Below are 18,966 nucleotides of genomic sequence, written 5' to 3'. Positions count from 1 at the left end.
TCCAACTGATTTCAATAGGCCTCCCCCTTCTCAATGGTCAAAATGGATGTAACGGAATCGATGATGAAAAGAGCGATGCAAATCAAAAAATGGGTTGGATTCAACACCTGGCTTTCTCGTGTGTCTAGGGCTAAACGTAACAGTGAAAGAGGCGGAGGAATGAAAAGAGAATAACTGTACAAGTTTGGGGTGGAAAAAAAAAATACAAAAATGGCCTTCAGACGCAAGAAAAGAATAGAGGGTTCACTCATCAATTGTCGGCAAAGCTTCCCCTTTATATACCGCACTTTGTGTATGTGTGTGTGTGTCTAGTAACATAACAAACACATAAGAAATGCCTATCTAGATAAATTATTTAAAAAACGGCCCCTCCAAATTTTTCAAAGGTTCGCATTGATCATCCGTAAATTACTCGAGAGCTGGGATTATACACACACCGCATTTACATACGCTAGATTGAAAATCCTATTACGAGTTTTCTTTTTTAAAGGAAAATTCAAAAAGATTTATTTGAATGCGGGGTTAAAGAAAAAAGCGCACAAAGATTTTTTTTTTTTTTCTTCTTTCCTGTTCCTCCTCCTACTTCACCGTAATCACAGGGTTAGTGCTGCATATAATATAAGATAGGAGAAACCTCGTCAGAGAAAATGAAAAAAATATAAACAAAAGAAATGGGGGGGGGGGGCAGAGAATGAAACAAAAAAAAAAAAATCAAATATCATTTGAAAGGGTACATTCACCGACTCATATCACTAACAGAAATGTGTTTTTTTTTTTTTCTTTTTCCTTTTTCTGCATCTGTTCAAAAAGAAATCCCTGGAACACATTTATAATTCACCTTTCATTCTCCAGAGATAATTTTTAAAAAATGAAAAAAACAAAACAAAAAAACTACATTTCGGTCTGCGGAGAAACCAATGATTATTGGCTCGTCTCCTCCCTCAACTGCACGGTCACGGTCAAACGATGAAGAATTAAAAATTTGAAAGAAATGAAAAATGTTTCTTTCTTTTCTAGGAATAGAAGAAAGGAAGAATCCGTTGGGAATCATCATGGATATAATAGTAATCTACTACTCTACTACCGGTACTTAAAAGAAAGAAAAAAAATGTCGGTTGATTATTTTGATTTCACGAATTCGGACGGCAATTAGAATTGGAATTTTTGGGTTCCAATGGGAGGAGGGGGGATTTTTTAAAAAAGAGATAAAGTTGCCGTTTTCTTCAAACAATGAAGGCTAGAGTACTAGTTCAACTAGCAAACAAAAGTGTCGAGCATCTGAATAAAATAAAATTCCTCATTTGAATATCTCCACAGGTCGCCTCATTGAGAAAAAAAAAAGACAAAAAAATTTTTGTTCAAATGTGGGGGCTTTTCCAGAAGATAAAAGTTTTAAAATATAAAGAAAATGGAAGGGAGAAATGAAAAATGAAATTCTTTTTAAAAAAAATTAATCGAGCGTGTTGGAAAAGATGGCGCTGGTCGGCGGGAGTTATTTCAAGGCCTGTTGAGCCTGGCGGCGAATTAAAAATTCCTTTTTTTTCTCTCTCTTTAAATATGAACATTCTTTACTACCCTAGACACACATACTACAGTACTTCATCACATATTTACAGACACGCGTCTTTACGTTCTCCTATTTCTCAGTTGCCTGTCACCGGGTCCCGCTGGAATTTCAAATGCAGAAAACAAAAAACTGGACATGACGACACACAAAAATTTCACGCAAATTTTAAACGTGTTCGCATAACGAAAACACAAAATGAAGAAGTCGTGTCGTCGGTTAAAAGAATTTCTTGGAAGCCCTTTTTTTTTTTATCGAAATTTGAAAAACAAAATAGAGATGGCGACGTAGTCCACCCATTTCTGCTGGTGATTTGCCCTTTTTTTTTTTAACGGCACACGATTTTGCATTTTACTTTTGTTTTCCCTCTCTTTTATAAACAATGCACAGTATGCAGGCGAATGTTTCAGACCGTTTGACTCGTGGTTGATGTTGTTTTTTAATCTTTATTCACAATAACGTATACGACCTATCGGTAAAGCCGCGAGGTTTGTTTTTTCAAGGTAAAAAGAAGTAAAAATTGACGTTGTTTCACTTGTGTTTCAAGGAAAACGTGAGGCCAAGATTAAGTTCGAGATTGTTGGGAATAAATCGTGAAAACAAAAAGGCCGAAGGTCCCTCGCTAACGCTCATACGTGAGTCAACAAATTGTGGTTTACGGTGCTTTTTCTTTTTCAGAAAAACAATAACGACATCTAGTGGTCACTTACCGAAACACGTGCAGGATACTGGAGGCGATCGTCAGCGTTTGGCCGCCAACCGAGTACGATTTCTATGGGCATTTTCCGTTGAAACTGAAATGTTTTTCTTGGATTGAAATATCATTCGCCAATGCCATTATCCTTCACTAAACTTTGTCACGATTTTTCATCAACTACCGTTCCTGTTTGGTGTAAGGCAAACGGGTCGTGTGATGGAGGCCATTTTCGTGGCGAGGGGAGGATAGCAAAGTAATAGTCACAGGGCACGAAGCCCACGATCGCACACACGTGGTCAGAGGAGTGAAACAGAGGATCAGAATCATCAGAGGAAGTCTTTTGTCTCTTGGAAACAACAAAACAAAAAGTTATCTACAGAACTCTCGTTTTACATACGGTACAGTCAAACATCCTGTTGGCTGGCCAAACAACGTGGTGCTCACACGTACATCCGTTCGCTGCACCACACAAAAGTAATTCTCTTCTTTTTGTTTTTCAATTCAAAATCACTAGGGAGACACAGTCAGACGATATTCTGTAAAAGGACGCGTGTGGACTGAATACGAAATCGATCTGTCTCCAACCAACATTTTTTCAAATCAAATTCGGGGGGAGCCTGACATGTAACAAATGCTGGCAACTGATGAGCTGCACGTTGCCAAAGCCGCCAGCAGCACACTAAACACTCATTATTCAAGTCTTTTTTTCTGTTTCGCCAGGTCTGCCACCACCTTCACAAAAGCGTGCGCCAAAAAACAGAAAACAGGCCGAACTAACCACATGCAGAATCGCATATGTGTCTGCTGGCCGCTAGGGGAGCTACGATCAATCGATGTAAGACAAGGTTATACGTATTATTGCCAAATCGCGAAAAATGAGCCACACACAAACACAGACATGTAGTAACTAACAAATCCAAGACTTGGATGATGACTGGTTGGGTTCTTCGAAATGGTAGGGCTATTACATGCGTGTGTGTGTGTGTGTGTGTGTAGAAGCCACAAGACGATGAGAAGAAGGATAAGACATTCGGGGTTGCCAGGAGAAGGCGCGCGCCCTCAAACAACTTCGCGGCAGCAGCCACTTCCGTTGGGCCACCTCCTACACTCTCTACTGTATGTGCACGTACACACCTCCGTCTCGAGGAGCTTGTTTTCTTCATTTTTTTTTTTTTTTTTTTTTTTCGCCTCCTCTTTTGTGAAAGAAACGACAATGAAAAGAAGGTCGCGGGAAATGGCTGACAAAGTTTGTTTTTTTTTGTGGAAAAAAGGAAAAATAGAAGAAAAAGAATGTACAGCTAGTTACTGCAGCTTATCGATCGAGGTCGCTTCCATTTTTCCCTCCCATTTTTTTCAAAAAAAAAGAGCGGGAACAACCGTGTTGTTTTGATTTATTGTAGAGGACGGCCCGTTTTTTTTTTTTTTTAAACATGTACCGTAAAGATGACGTTTCTCGCGTGTTCGTTGTTGAATCACTCATCCGGTGCTCTAGTATAACGTTGAAATAAGGATGTTTGTCACAACAATTTTGCTTGAAAGGAAGCGAGAGAAAACAGTGACCAAAAAAAAATAATCTGTGCTGCTTTAACTGATTGGCTGAGAAACGAAACAAGGAGAATTGAGGGATAGCTGTATACCCTCCTATGTTTCGGTACTGTAATTTGTGTTCTTAGAATTACCTATTTCTGGCGTCTTCCACGTATACTAAGTGTGTTAGTAAATGAGTAGTTAATGACACGTTGTTGTATTGCACAGGTCCCTTTTCTTTCTTTTTTTTTCTTTCTATTTTAGGCTTCTTCCTAAGAAATAAGCGACCAGAACCAATAGAGAGGACAGTACTGTTTCTTGCCTGTTGCCGTCAACATTTCTCTCTTTTTATTACAAACGTGACCTGGATCCGCCCAACCGCTCAACGGACCGCTCTAGTTCGTTCCCTTCATTCACGTAGACCAACGTGTGCCCACCCGTTGCTGTTTGCGCCATTCGTTGCGTCGTGTTGTCCCGAACGGCGACTCAGTGACTGACCACCCTCGGAATATTACTAAATACATAAATAAACCTTCATCTCTCCCGCTGATTCAGGTTCTATAAGGTTTTACACCTGAATCTCAATCCCCCCTCTTCGAAAAAAAAAAAAAAGGAACATGTCGATCCCCGTTATACAATAATATACGTGGTGTTCGTGATAGACGGTCATCAAGGCAGTGATGTCCCGACGGCGATTTTTAGTCCAGGTAAAAAAAAAACAAAAAAACTAAGTATTCCTACCGTAATGCCGGAAGGTGTGGGTTGTTCTTTATCCATTCGAAATTTTTCTTATTTTTGGTTTTGACTTTATTTTTTTTTTTTAGTTCTTATCTGAGTTTGAATGATTTGTTGTTTTGTGTATGTATTCTATACATATTCTTATGTGGTCTTCTTCTTTCATGTCGGATCTTTTTCTTTTTTTCCTTATTTCTAGTCCGACCATATCACGGAAGAGTTGAAAAGAGATTCTTCTTCTCGTACAAAAACCATCAAGTTGGGCACGCCATGTTAGCCCTAGAGCATTACAGCTCTACGTATGGCCAGGTCACACAACGACAGGTACACATTCAGTCCGTTTTTGTGTTCCTTTTTTTTTTTTCTCTCTTTCTTGATACTAAAGAGGATGGCACCATCCGACCAACGGTCAAAACACACACGAATTTCTGGAAGCCATCCAAAATGGGAAGAAAAAAAAAAAAGATGGATGGCGAAAGACCAAAACTTGGAAGAAGGAGGATGTTTATGTATATATATTGCCCTGTCCTAATGGACTTTTTTTTTTTTTTTTTTTGCAGAGGGAATTTTCAAAGCAAGACCACGGCGATGGCGCCAAGATGCTGACCCCAGAAGATTTTCATCTGGCAGCTTTCACAATCGCGAAAAAAAAAAAAATAAATATAAATATAACAAGACAAAAGCATTTTCTTACAGTGCACATAGAGCTTTCCATGTTGTGAAGAAGTGACATTGCTAAGCAAATGATTATGCATCCATTTGGCTGACTATGCAAATCTATTTCCCTTTTTGCTTACGCACAAAAAAATTGTTTCGTCTTTACTTAGTCCCTACAATGTACAGACGCCGCATGAATAATAGGCGTTCGTTTTATGGCTACAAAAAAAGAAAAAAGAAAATAGAGTGGAAATTAGTGTCAGTTGCTTTTTGGGTGGCGCGGTCGAGTGTTTTAATTTCATTTAACAAAAAAATATTTTTATAGAGGCAAGCGGCTACAGAGATTTGAACGAGCGTGCGTGAAGCAAGACTCAAGTCTGGCAGCGCCCTCAAGTGATGGAGGAAACAATAGGAAGACGGGGTCTCTCATCATCTCCATTTGAAGCGGGTGAACGGAGATGAAGAAGGTTGAAGGAAATAACGGGACTACTGAAGCTGTACAAAAGAGAATTACAGCCAAAGGAGAGGAGGATGTTGAAGACACGCCAGCGTTCGAAATCAAACGAAAAAGAAATGGCATACACATAATTTACGTGTAATAAGAAGAGAATTGTAAGGTTAGAAATTGCTAAGCAGCCGACACCTACCAGTTAAATATATCGCCCAAGTGTGCGGTGTTTCTCAAGCGAGACTATTTCCATTTGCAAATTCTCGAGCTGCTGTTACGGCCAGAGACGCTCATAAAGTAGGAAAAAAAAAATAATAATAAAAAAAGAAGGGCTAACGCAAGGGCGACGAGCCCATGGAACGCCAACATTGACAGCTCCAAGGCAACAACTTGTTGAGGTTCATTTCGCTTTGCCAAATAACCGTAAATTGAATCAAGAAAAAAAGTCAAGGAACGAGACAGCTATTATGAACTCGAGAACGAAAACCAACAATCGTGAAAAACGAGTAAATGAATGAAAAGGGGGAATGAACAGCTCTTCATCACTCTGTTCGCCACGAATTTTCATGGAAATCAAAATGATAAGATAACCAATGATTATTATTATTATTTTTTTTTCGAATTGAGAAAATGAATGCCCCGTTCATTTTGGTCAAGTCTTTCATTTTTCCACGACACCGTTTGTCAAATGAAATATTTATAAGAAGAAGAGATGGTTAAACATGCAAAATAGCTTATGACGCCATCGATGTTGCGTTAACCTATTGACCCTCTTTTTTTTTTTTCTCCTCCCCGATTTCGACAGTTGGAACACAGCGTCATTTCCTCTTCACATAACGAGATGCAACTGAATTCTTGCCTAAATGTACAAATTTTTTTTTTCTTATTAATTTCATTCATTTTTTTGTTCACGTTTTAACAGTGTTATAAAGAATGACACGGCGGGCGGAAACGACATTTTCATTGTTCCTAAAAATAAGAATCGGGTCGACAACGACACTTTCTTCTTCCTTTGCTAACTTGCGTCGAGTCCTTAAATTTCGAAAACGGCAAACGAGACAGTGTCTCTCCACCCACCCGTGCATCCCATAAAGAAAGAAAAAACTAGAAAAAAGAAATGTAATTACACACCGAAAAGGTAGAATTTTCAGGTGACGTCATGCGACTGTGTGAACCGTGTAACGCATTGTTTTCTTATCATATCTGCCCCCCCCCTTAATTCGGCACGTTGCCGTCATACAATTTGTTCTATTAAATAGGGTTCAAAAGTTCCTATTTCTTCCACACAAAAAAAGGGGGGGGGGGGAATGCACAAATTTATTTGTTTGACGGAACAAGAGAAAAGTCTGTCGTGCTCTGTCGGGGAAAAAGCACGAAATCATAATGAGAAATGGACTCTTCCAAGTCTATCAATGACGCGCATTTGTTTCTTCCATCGCTAAGAAGAGAGAGAGAGAGAGAGAGAGAGAGAGAAAAAAAAAAAGGGAGTCGTCACGTACACGGTTCAGAAGTCACGCGGGAGTTTCTTGCCCCTGTCTAATAGTAAACCACCAAAAAAAAAAAAATGCCTATTAACCCTCAAGTAGGGATACTGATCTTTTGATTGCATTGCCATTAAAAAGGCACCTGAAGAAAATGTCGTGTTTTTCTTTCATTATCATATTAATAGACGATTTTTGTTTTCTTTATTCTCTTCATGTCGAATGTTCTATCGCTTTTAACTAGAAGAAACTGGCGGGTCAAATGGTTATTTTCATTTCAATTTCTTCGGCTGGGAACAGCACGACACCTGCTGAACGCTATCCGAACAGAGTTGGTATGCGACGAGGGAAGAGTCCGCCTCCGGATAATTTTCACGTTGAGGCTTTTTTTTTTTTTTTTAAAAAAAAGAAAAGGAGAGGTTTGAATTTTTTGTATTTTTTTTTTTTTTTTGTCCTGACGAGAATGAAAAAGAAGAGAAGGCCGAGCGCATGATCGGCCATGCACACATACAAAAAAAAAAAAAAAACAAGGTAGTCACCAAAAAACCGACCAAACCCAGAGAGACCGGGCGTGTCCAGCGCTTCCGGAGAGCAGTACAAACCCGGATTATTTTGATTGTGTGTGTGTGTGTGTGTGTGTGTGCCACATCGTTCATTTTTTTTTTTTTTTTCAGGGCTTTTGTTTCCTGCTTTTTAAAAAGATACGTGTATAGACCTCCTGTACACGTTGCTGTTGATATTTATTAGACGTACAGGCACTACATGGTTGGTAGACCTTATTCTGTATTCAATTAACGAAAGAGGAAAGAAAAATCCCAGAAAAAAAAAATATGCAAAACAGGAACAACATTACTTTTTTGTTCAAATGACTTTTTATCTAAACAAAATAATTGAAAATTGTGATTTTTTTTTTCTTTCTTTCTTCTATTGTATCTGTATCTCATCATTCGGTCATCAGCCAGGAAGTGATTTCTGAACTGACAGGGAAAGGAGGGGACGTTGAATGTGAATGCGGGATAGGAAAGAAAAAAAAAAATACAACTGACAATTTAAAGGGGGGCGTTGACTCGTTTCCTTTTTGACGTGATTGTGTTTGAGCGAGCGAACGAATAAACTGAAAGTTATTTCATGTTTCCCAGTTGATGCAAAAAAAAAGTCTTCTATCGAAAAACGAAAAAAAAAAAAAAAAAAAAGAAAAAAAAATTCCGTAAATAGGAAACGGGTCAAACTGCGCAAAAATTTCCACATTCCCCGCAAGCTCTGCAATAACCTCTAACCAACAGAACGGAAAGCTTCACACAACAATGAAAGAGGCAATTCCAAATGGAAAGAGATAGGTTAGGTACGTAGAACATAAGGAGAGAGAGAGAGAGAGAGAGAGAGGTGAATAAAGGTTTAAGGTATGGCTTGTTTCTTTTTTTGGCCTTGTTACCTGTCTGCAGAGAGAACCCCAGAGCGAACTGTGTGCGCGCACGCGGCAACAGAGCACCGCGCCCTTTATTGCTCGAGCCCTTTTATAGGTCGTCAGAAACATTTTTTTTTTCTTTTACAGAAGTTTGCGACGAATTTTTCATTGATAAGATAAAAAAGAAATCAGCAAAACAAGTGAAGAAAAAAAAAATTCTATTCAAATTGGGATAAGGGAAACAATGGATGACAAACGATCCTGATTTTATTTTATTTTATTTTTTTGTTCTATTGAAACTGATTTCCCGGATTTGCGTTTTAACCGAACGACTGGTTTTTTTTTTGTCAGCAGGAAATTCAAACGATTTTTCAATTTCGTTGGGAAAAAAAAAAATGAACAAAAAATAAAAAGGTGCGGCAAGCAAAAAAAAAAAATAAAAAAAATAAAAATTAACGAGTTCAACTTCCGCAATTGGTTTTTGTGTGTTTGATCAAATGCGTGTTTTCGTTCCGAGGTGAGAATCGTGTCAAAGGCGCAATTGTTTCTCTCAGCTGAAACAACACCATTTTCGTCTATTTTTTTTTGTTTTTTTGTTTTTTTTATTCAAAAACCACTTTACTCTTTTTTCATCAAATATTCAAAAACGAAATAGCCTACAACCTGCGGCTGAATGTCGACCTTGCTTTCGGTGGCTAACTGCCAAGTTATACGAGCGTCGAAGAACGATTCCGGCCATATTTCTTCTTCTTCAGAAGGCATTTTTTGTTTTGCTCCTCCTTCACACTCTATTTTTGTAGCGCGCAGAGGTTTCAAGTCCGGAGGATTGCAAGAGAGTTATTTTCTAGAACCAAAAAAAAAAAAAAAAGGACTCCTCCTTCTTTTAAACTTCCAAAGAGAGAGAGGGGGGTCTTTCTGACGTGTTCAAGACTGGACACAAGAAGAGGGGTCAGTTTGCTCTTCCGCCCGTTCATTTCTATTCAAAAACATTTCTTTTATTTTCGTGTGTTGCAGCTCCTGCGGCAAGGGATTCGGCTGCAAGAAAAATGCCCACAGCATCAACTTGTTCTACCCCGAGAAAATATTTCCATTTTCCTTTTATGTGTCTAGAAACAACAAGGCCCTTTTTTTTATTTTCAACATATACAAATCAGGGCTCTATCACCTAACCATTTCGGTTTTTTGGCCGACGCGCGGGGTCCGACCTCTAGAAGCTCTTTTTCCCTCGTTCTCTTGCTGTTCACTTAATTGGGTTACACAGCCTCTTCTTCTTATGTAAAAAAAAAAAAAAAAAAAAAAAAAATAAGAAAACTGTAAGGTATTTCTACACCCCCTTGGCTTCTATTCCTAGTGCGTTAAAATCACGACAGGATGCCCCCCTCCTTTTTCTTTTCTTTGTATGCAATCAACTTTTTTTTCTTCTTCTTCCTTGAATACATAAAGTCTTCGATGCCGAACTAGTAAAAACAAGGGGCTGAGGGAGATAATTGAAGAGTGGGGGGAGGACGTGAAACAAAATAAGGAAAATAATAAAAGTCGGTCGATGATGTTCAACAGGCGGTTGACAGTTTAATTGCACAAAACTCTATGATGAACATGGAAATTGTTGCTGGTTTTTTGTTTTTTTTTTCAAAAAAGGAAAATGTATTTCATTTCCAGTTCACTGCGTTTCGCTGTCGACATAAAAGAGTCCGTTTGTTTGTATGTGTCAGTAATGAAGTGGACAGACGAGTCCACCATCATAACCTCTAATCTCTCCTTCAAAAACAACTCCGTTCTTCTCAAAAATATTTAAGTACAATTAACTCAACATTTCCTCGTTTTCTTTTGGGCGGATTTCGGGTTGTTGCAGCTGGACACACACACACACACACACAACTGACCCCAAACGGCCAAATCTTACAAAACGATCCGTGGGCAGTGAATAACATCGACATGGGTTCGACTTAGCGAAGAGAAAAATCGCTTCGAGAAAAACGGAATCGATAGGGTGGGGATGTTAAAACTTCCTTGATGGATATCTCAACGTGAAAAGGGAGGGAAAGGGAATTATTTTCTAAGAACAAAAAAAAAAAAAACAATAAAATAAAATAAAATGCACCTTTTGCGGAATGCGGAATAGTAGAGGTAAAGTCGTGCAGAAAGCAAACGGTCAAAAAAAAAAAAAAAAAAAAAAAAAAAAAAGAACAAAAACTTTGTCCGCTGGAGTGTACAAAAAAAAAAAAATTCCGGTTGTTTCAAATACCCCCAGTATCTTAATATTCTATTTTTCTTTTTAAAATAAAAAAGAAAAACATTCTTTTTCATTGCTCCGGGTTGGACCGCAAAGCGGTAACGAACTCTTAGATATGTCGGTGGAAGGAGAATTAAAAAAAAAAAAAAAATGCAAATTGCGCAAGAAACTCCGGCCATGAACGCGTCAGTCAAAAGGCGGATCGAAAGTGGTGATACCGGATTCTCGGGATTGAAGCGATTTCCTTTTATCCCTTAACAAAAATGTCGATGTGTTTCTTACCCCTTGGGCGTGTCCGACGGTCTTACTGCCGAGTAATCCGCGAACGGATGATGTATTGGATGGTGGGCCGTCATTAACGACCAGTTCGGACCGTCTTCTGTAGATTCCGTTGGCTTGCACGTTGGGATCTTTGCAACTGGTGGCTAACAGTCCGTCGTCGAAGACACTATCGGCCTTGTAAGGCTCGTTGAGAGCGTAGTCGATAAGAGTGTCGGAGATTTTGCGCAAACTTCGCCAGCCGGACCAGGTCGACTTGCCCGGATTGTTGGTCACGTTCAATCCGGCCGACTGGTGGTCCCAGCTTTTGCTCCGCGATCTGTTCGACGATGATGATGATTCATCGACAACTTGCTGATTGAAACAGTTGGCTCGACGCCTTCGAGGCGTCCGAATGAGCAATCCAAATTTACTAATCGATTTGTTCCGTTGCTGTTGCTGCTGATTGCCGTTCTCATCCGGCGGAAGCGACAGAACACAACCCTTCTGTCCACTCTGCATCATCACATCCAGCTGGCCGGTCGATTTCGAATGTTGCAGCCCCGGATGGTGCATTATGATGACTAAACAAAATCCCCGGTTTCCACAAGGATATTTTCAATTCCCAGCCGAGGGAAAAATTTAATTCGAAAAAAAAAATCCAATCAATCCGTCCGGATGCGCGATGGAATCACAACAAAAATCATTTAAAAAAACAAAACAACAACACCCATTCCACAAAACAGGCGCTAAGGCCCGCACTTCAATGGTAACATGTTTCCAGTAAAAAAAAAAAAAAAAAATTAAATCCGCGTATGAAATGCGCGGGAAGACACTTCACGGGATTGATTTTAAATAAAAGCTTGTTGACGTTTTAAGAATTAAAAAAAAAAAAAAAGGCAGTGACACTAAGTTAAGTGCGGACTCGACGCCGATGCGGAGCGAACTGAGCACTGCCCATTTCCTCGCCAAGCTAACCAGGGCAAAGGCGGAGCTTCGGGAATGAAATGGGCTTCTAGCTATAGCGGGAGCTCTCCCTTTGCTTCAAGCTTCAAAGTGCGGTGAGAGCGAGAGAGGCAGTCAGAGAAATGCCTGCAACTAAAAAAAACTATACTACGCGTCAAACACAAGCAGCCACAAAAAATTGGCATCAATTTTTTTTTTTTTGTTGAAAAATTTGAATATCGAATCAAATAGTTTGCCATTATACTGGAATAACTGCCGAATGGGCGATGCACGGCACAATAATAAAATGGCCCACAAACACAACAAACCGGAGAAATGGCTGTAAATAATCATGTTTAAATGTACCATCATCTAAAAACGGAAAAAAAAGGGGGAGATAGAGGAAATCGTGGCGCATCCGCGGTCGTCGATCGAACTACAACACGTGACCACACCTGAGCCGTGATTTTTCTGCGTGTCGTGTTGCATTTGTACCGTCTATGAATATTCGGCAACGAGCTGACCGACGCCTGTGAGTAGATAGGAAATGCAACCAAACACAGTTTGGATACCGTGCGTGACCCGCTGTTTTTCAACGAGCACACGCAAAAAATGCGCTACACACGAAGAATGCATTTCTGTAAAAATAAAAATAAATTTCAAATTTTTGTTTTCGTTCGCGGGGAACAACTCAATCTCACAGTTTGATAGGAATTTGTTCTTCCCCCTTACAATAAAAAAAAAAATAGAAAAATGGCGTGTAAAACATATGCAAAAAAAAAAAAAAAAAAAAAAGAATAAAATGATACATACGAAGTACAAAAATATTTTTGTAACGAAAAAAAAAAAAATGCCTGAATGATGAAGAAGAATCGAGTTTGAAACGTCACGTACGTCCAACGGTTTTTCATTTTTGCCCTTTTCTGCTAGAATAATGGTCGAGATACTAAATACATTTCTTCATTCTTTTCGACATGCAACACCATTAAAAAAAATAAAAACAAAAGAAGCTAGATGATGGGAAAAACAAAAGCGCAACACCACCGCTGGATTCAAAAATGTTTGCCTTCAAAAAAAGCAAGAACAAAAAAAAAACAAAAAAAAACAAAGACAAGGATATTTTCGAATTATCATTTGAGCACACCCACCTTGATGTGGATTATTGGCGTGCGACTTTTTTTTTATGGCCATCCCCCCGGTCCCGCAACATTGCCCACAAAAGAATAACAGCAACCCAACAAAATGAATCGGTTAGGTCGGTAAAAAAAACACACACACACACACACAAGTAACTTGATTCGATATGTTGTTATTTTTTTTAGAAAAAACGTTACGAAATCAAACGTGTTTTTCTTTGTATAAACAACGACAAAACAAGACAAAAAAATAAAATAATCACGAATAAACGAGATATGAAATATAAGACTCTCTCGGGGATGCGAAAAATCCCGCTATATCCCAGGTACTTGTGTGTGTGTGTGTGTGTGTGTTACCTGCGCACGGCTATATCTCTTTTCGTGATTAGTATTTCTTTCTTTTTTTTTTAATATAAAAAAAAATAAAATACCGCTCGAACAAAAAGAAAAGGCAACAGTTGAGATTTACACAAATTTTGCTTGTAAGCGCAGGACAAGGGGACGAAGAATTTATTTAAAAAATAATAATAATTTGTTTTTTTTTTTCTTCTTCTTTCGGTACGTCGCTGTTTTGATCCGATGCGAAATGGCACGCAACTGCGCAACGGTTGTGCGTGAATGTTGAACAAGTCGGAACGAGTCGAGATGGTCATCATAATAATAATGGGAATGGCTCGTTCTGTCGCACCTTTTTTGGCGCGTCCAGTTCTTTTTCGTTTGTTACACAGACGCGCGTCAGCTACGTAAGGAATTGCTAAAGTCCAGTTGAAACACGAAAGAGAGCCTAACAGCCAGAAAGTGAAAAAGAAAGAGAGAGAAGGAGAGAGAGAGAGAGAGAGAGAGAGAGCAAAAGGGTAAGAAAAAAAAAAAAAAACCGTTGCTGAAGGTTAATCACCAACATCGCATGATGATGAGGCTCGCACAATATGATAATGACGTCCGCCCTATGAGCTTCTGCGTCGCCATTTATAAGTACTAACGTTGTCGCGCAGCAGAGTCACACTCGAATCAAGCGTCCACAATCTAACGGAACATTTTTTTTTTCTTTTCTTTTTAGTTGTTACGCCGAAAATTGTTTAAGCTGCCCATACACATAGAGCCATTTCTTCGTCGTAGGCGTGAATGTGTTCCTTAGATGGGCCATCATCAACGACGCCTACGAAGAACGAAAAGCGGTACCAACAAAGTATATCCCCCCCCCCCCCCCGAAATCTGAAATCAAGGGCGTGAAACGAAAGATTTACTCATGTCGCTACTGAATGAATGGATGCATTTAAATGCGCGTACATTTTTATTTCTTTTCAGTTTGTACTTTTTGTTTTTTAACCGTTCCAATCATCGATTGCAACAATTTGTCTTACCTTTTTTCCTTTCACGTTCTGTTTCTATTTCGCAATGTTTCACGCGTCCCCCCGCGGAGCTTGACGAATGCTAGTAATTGACGTCATCAAGAGAGATCAGGAGACGATCGGCGTATTTTGAATGCTTTAAAAGAATAGCGACGCCACCGCAAAGAAAAAAAAAAACAAAAACTGTCGACTTGTTTTTGTGACGATCTTTTCCGTTCGCAATTTCATTTTCACACGGCGAAATTTTTTTTTTTTTCAAAAAATCTTTTTTCGCTATAAAAAAAAAAAAAAAATGAGAGAGAGTGATTACACCTGCGGAGCAAAAAATGATTTTCATTCAAGTGGAGGCAAGTTTGACTTTCGTTGAATTTCACAATTGAGACGAAAACTTTCCCGACCGAAAGGGAAATGGAAGAGAAGGAAACGATACACTAAGTCAAAGAATCACACGGCGCATAGACCATCCGCTGGAATCTATTTAAAAAAAAAAGAAGTTTTCTCTTTTTTTTTTTTTTTTTGGTTGACTCTCCTTCGTTTTCTTTTTGTATGTCGAATGGCGTGTGTATCGACTATAAAACTTAAGTATACATAGAGACACGCCGCATCAAAGAAGTCATCCATGGCTGCATCCGAAGGGGCGATATGGCCCACTCGGCTATTGCGACATCGCCGGCTCGATTGTGTGATGGGACATCATTTTGATGCGCTCAAAATCAATAGACGATGACACAATAAAATGCGGACACGCACAAACAAAAAAAAAAAAAAAAAAAAAGAACTCGTAAAGAGGTCACGGACTCTCTCGATATAAATGAAGAATGAATCTCATGTTTGAAACATTTGTCGGAAAGGTGCGAGGACAATTGAACTGTACCAAGGACTTTATCGAATTGCACGCACGAATTAAACGCAGGACAATTCAAATGGAGTCAAGAATGTGTTTTTTTTTTTTTTTTTGGAGCTACGATGTCCCACATTATGTTTCTTTTCTTTAACAAAGTGAATTTCCAATGCTCGTTATTTAATGTTCGCCTTCAAAAAAGAAAAAAAAGAAGAAAAAAAAAGGGTTGCACGGCGCTTTTTTGTCAATGCCACGGCGCGGTCCATTTGGTCCGTTTTCCATTTCTTTTTTTCTCTTATTAGGAAATAGCTCGTTTTATTCAACCAGAAATTTCTGTCGTCGAGTTTTTGAACAGGAATGCTCGTGGAGGACTCTCACTCTCTCCGCCTCATTAATCGTTGACAACTTCTATAGTAAAATGACTCGTATAGTAGTAGTCCCAAAACGGAAAACAAAACAAAAAAAAAAGAAACACGATTACAACCACACCCTTGGTTGTCGTGACCTTTCATATTTGTTTACGGGTATTTTTCTTTTTGCGGGATAAAAAGAACGTATACGCATTTAGTACGAGCTAATCAAGATAACGTCAACAGGTTCTTTTGGATGTCAGCATCAGTCACGGGCTGAGCAATAATCTTGCCGATTGAAATAATTGATTCGTATAAAAACGCATTCATTACCGATGTTTTAGAAAGTAGCAAATGATCAAGTTCAAAAGAACGAATCCAGGAATGGGGGAAACTTGCAAACTTTAATCAGACCACATTCTTCAGCCTTACCAAAATAATGATCGGTCGTCAATGACACGCAAACCAACAACAAATTTGGATTCAAAGCGGTTTGCGTTGCGACGATGGAGTGCGATGATTCAATGCCTTCTACAAGGCCGCCATTTTCAATGAAAAATGCATCGCCTCCAAGAAGAAAAGAAAAAAAAATTCGATTTTGAAGCGAATGCAAATTTTAGAAAACGATAAAACAATTTGCAAAAAAAAAAATAATCGTGAATGAATTTGCGCTCCACTTGACTATAGATACGGTTGGCGCTGTCACTCTTAATGGCCTTTCCTTTCTTTGCCTGGTTGCGATAACATTCCTCCACATCCAACTGCGTTCACATAGTTTTTATTCAAGCAAATAACAAATAGGTGGACTCTTTTCAAAAAGTACGTTCATCCCTCCCGGCTGCTGTGCCCGGGATTTGGTCCCCGTTCTTTCAATACATACAAAACAAATCTTAAGTCGGTCTTTGACTCTCTTGGTGACAGTGTTAAAGAGTCCTCCCCCCCCCCCCCCCCGCCATGGAACATTCGAAATGAAAGAGAAGCTTGAAAAAAAAAAAATTCTTTTTTTAGAAAATGCTTGAAATAGTTCGAAAAAAAAAAAAGAAGCTGCTTTAGTCGTTAATGTTTTCTAGCTACCCATTGAGTACCTCCTCCCCCGCATTCTCTCATTGTTCGAAATAGTTGACGAGAGGCTTTGCGAGAAATAGGAGCAGCGTTCATGATGAGCTTTACAGTTCGCTAGCGCATCCCCAGTAACTCGATCATCGCACTCTCCCGCAATTAAGCACAGATTTTTGTTTCGCCCCGAAATAAAAAAAAAAAACTCGACACCCTTATTAAGTCCCCCACACGAGGCTGGCGGGGGTCTTCAACAACAACCTCTCTTTTGACTGGAAGGTATTTTTGTTTGTACTTCATCTTTTAAAGGCAGCGTGTGTAAAAAGAATCGAAGCTCTACAGCAGCGATTCTGGGAAAACTGAGACGAATGTTTGTTTGGTTTTTTTTTTTTTTTTTTTTCCTTCAGAGTTAAAGAAAAAGGAATTTTGAAAGAAAAGTAAGAAGATGCGTGTTGAAATGTTTGGAACTTTAAAGAAGCGGGGGGGGGGGGGGGGGGTCCACTGCCATTTTTAGAAGGCCAGTGTCAGTGCAGTAGTCATCAGAAAGCACCGTTAAGTCTGAAAAAGAAGCCGCGAAAGCGAAGACGAATCTGCAGGGTAAAAATTGGTTGTGTGTGTGTTTTTATCGTTTGAAATAGACAAAGAAACTGCGGCGACGCTTGTACACATTTCAATTAGTCTATTGTTGTGTTATTTTTAGATGGGGGAGATTTTATTAAGAGAGAGAGAGAGAGAGAGAGAGAAAAAAACAAAAGAAACATGGCCGTTTTCCCGTTGTTTTGTTATCTAAACCATCCGAAAAATAAAAATGTTTACAATGGATCTCGTATTCGTTAAGAAAAAGTTAGATGGTATCAACTGTTTGATGAATCAAAAGTTGTTTTTTTTTATGGGGGTCAAGGTTCCGCGTTCTTTTAAATATTCCCGAATTAATGATTAATTCATGAATTTTAAAAATAAAAAAAAGTGAGAGGGACAACTATCTCGCCTTTCTTCACATCCTTTTAATTTTGTTTCCCTTTTTTTTTTTTTCCGAAACGTTCTCGCCATTCATTTTACGTGACAGCGGTGCAAGTGCCGATAGAGCGTGAGTTCGATCCTTTTCACGTATCGTCGTCATTTGTCAAGCGCGATATTGCGTCAATGATGCAACAGGTGTTGCATCTCTGAGGAAACGTTGCCAGATGTGCGCAAATGGGGAATGAATAAGAAACGGGAAAGTCGAGTGGAACTGCCAGATTACAGCGCATAGTGCACGATGAAAAATGAAAAAAAAAACGCACGCAAACAAGCGGCTGAAGAAAATTTGGACTGCGGGTCAAGGGCAACGAACCCTCGGGAAAATTCTTTTCAAACAACAATCAACCATCATCAGTCGACACCATCTTCTGGGACGTCTGAAAAAGGCAAAAGAAACAAAAAAAAAAAAAAAAAAATCACACGCGTTCTTTTTTTTTTTTGTTTTTGTTTTCGGCGTCATCATCATTATCCCGCCGCCTACTGTGGAGTTTCCCCCCGGTACGATTCATCTGCGTGACGTCATCCAGCAGCGGAATTCCTTTTTCATTTATCAGTCGAAATACATTTTCTTTTTTTTTATTTTTTAATATTTAATTCTCCATATTTTCTTGTTTTCGCTGTGATCGCAGAAATGTTTCACATCCCTTTTGGCTAATAGCGTGGATGAAAGCGCTTCTTCATTTTTTTTTTTCTTTCCCGCATGTTCCATGACGAAAGACGTCACGTACACATACATACAAAAAAAAAACCAAACAAGGGGGGATTTTTTTTTTTTCAAGAGAATTTCTGTAATCATTTTTTTTTTTATTATTAAAGTAACTTTTTATTCGTTTTTATACGACGATTTCAAGTCGAGGAGAGGGGACCGCCCGCTTTTCTTAGGATCGTGTTGGAAATCTCTAATGGTACATCTGTACAGCGCATCATATAATATTAAAGAAAAGGCGGCTTAGTGCAGGGTCCGTTAGACGCCTGGCGCTCACGCAACCCCTCTGCTTTAAAAATTCAAGAATAACCTCCCCCCCCCCTCCGTCCTTTCCCCCCAAAAAAAGAGGGGGATTTGATTTTTTGACCTCCGACTGTGTTTTTTTTTTTGTTTTTTTTTCAATAATACAACAATAAATAGAAGAAACGAGCGGCACTGTCAAGTGTGTGTGTGTGTGTGTGTGCATTAACATCTTTGCCCCCTCGCTCCCCCCTACTGTTATGCTCCTGTCTCTTTTAAGGGACTCCCTTATTACCTCTCGTTCTGGTTAATAACGGA

The 18,966-nt window shown here is 39.1% G+C and overlaps 2 protein-coding genes across 2 annotated transcripts in view; one reads left to right on the top strand and one right to left on the bottom strand.

Annotated features, from left to right (window-relative positions):
• Nucleotides 1-18,966, bottom strand: part of LOC130696460 (uncharacterized) — a 96,603-nt gene that overhangs the window by 28,981 nt on the left and 48,656 nt on the right. The gene's annotated exons all lie outside the window — the stretch shown is intronic.
• Nucleotides 1-18,966, top strand: part of LOC130696465 (dolichyl-diphosphooligosaccharide--protein glycosyltransferase subunit STT3B-like) — a 70,705-nt gene that overhangs the window by 50,781 nt on the left and 958 nt on the right. The window lies entirely within an intron of this gene.

Source organism: Daphnia carinata, chromosome 5 (assembly GCF_022539665.2).
Source record: "Daphnia carinata strain CSIRO-1 chromosome 5, CSIRO_AGI_Dcar_HiC_V3, whole genome shotgun sequence".
NCBI classification, from domain to species: Eukaryota; Metazoa; Arthropoda; class Branchiopoda; order Diplostraca; family Daphniidae; genus Daphnia; species Daphnia carinata.
The sequence above is the reverse complement of the archived record's forward strand: the minus strand, read 5'-3'. Positions and strand labels throughout refer to the sequence as shown.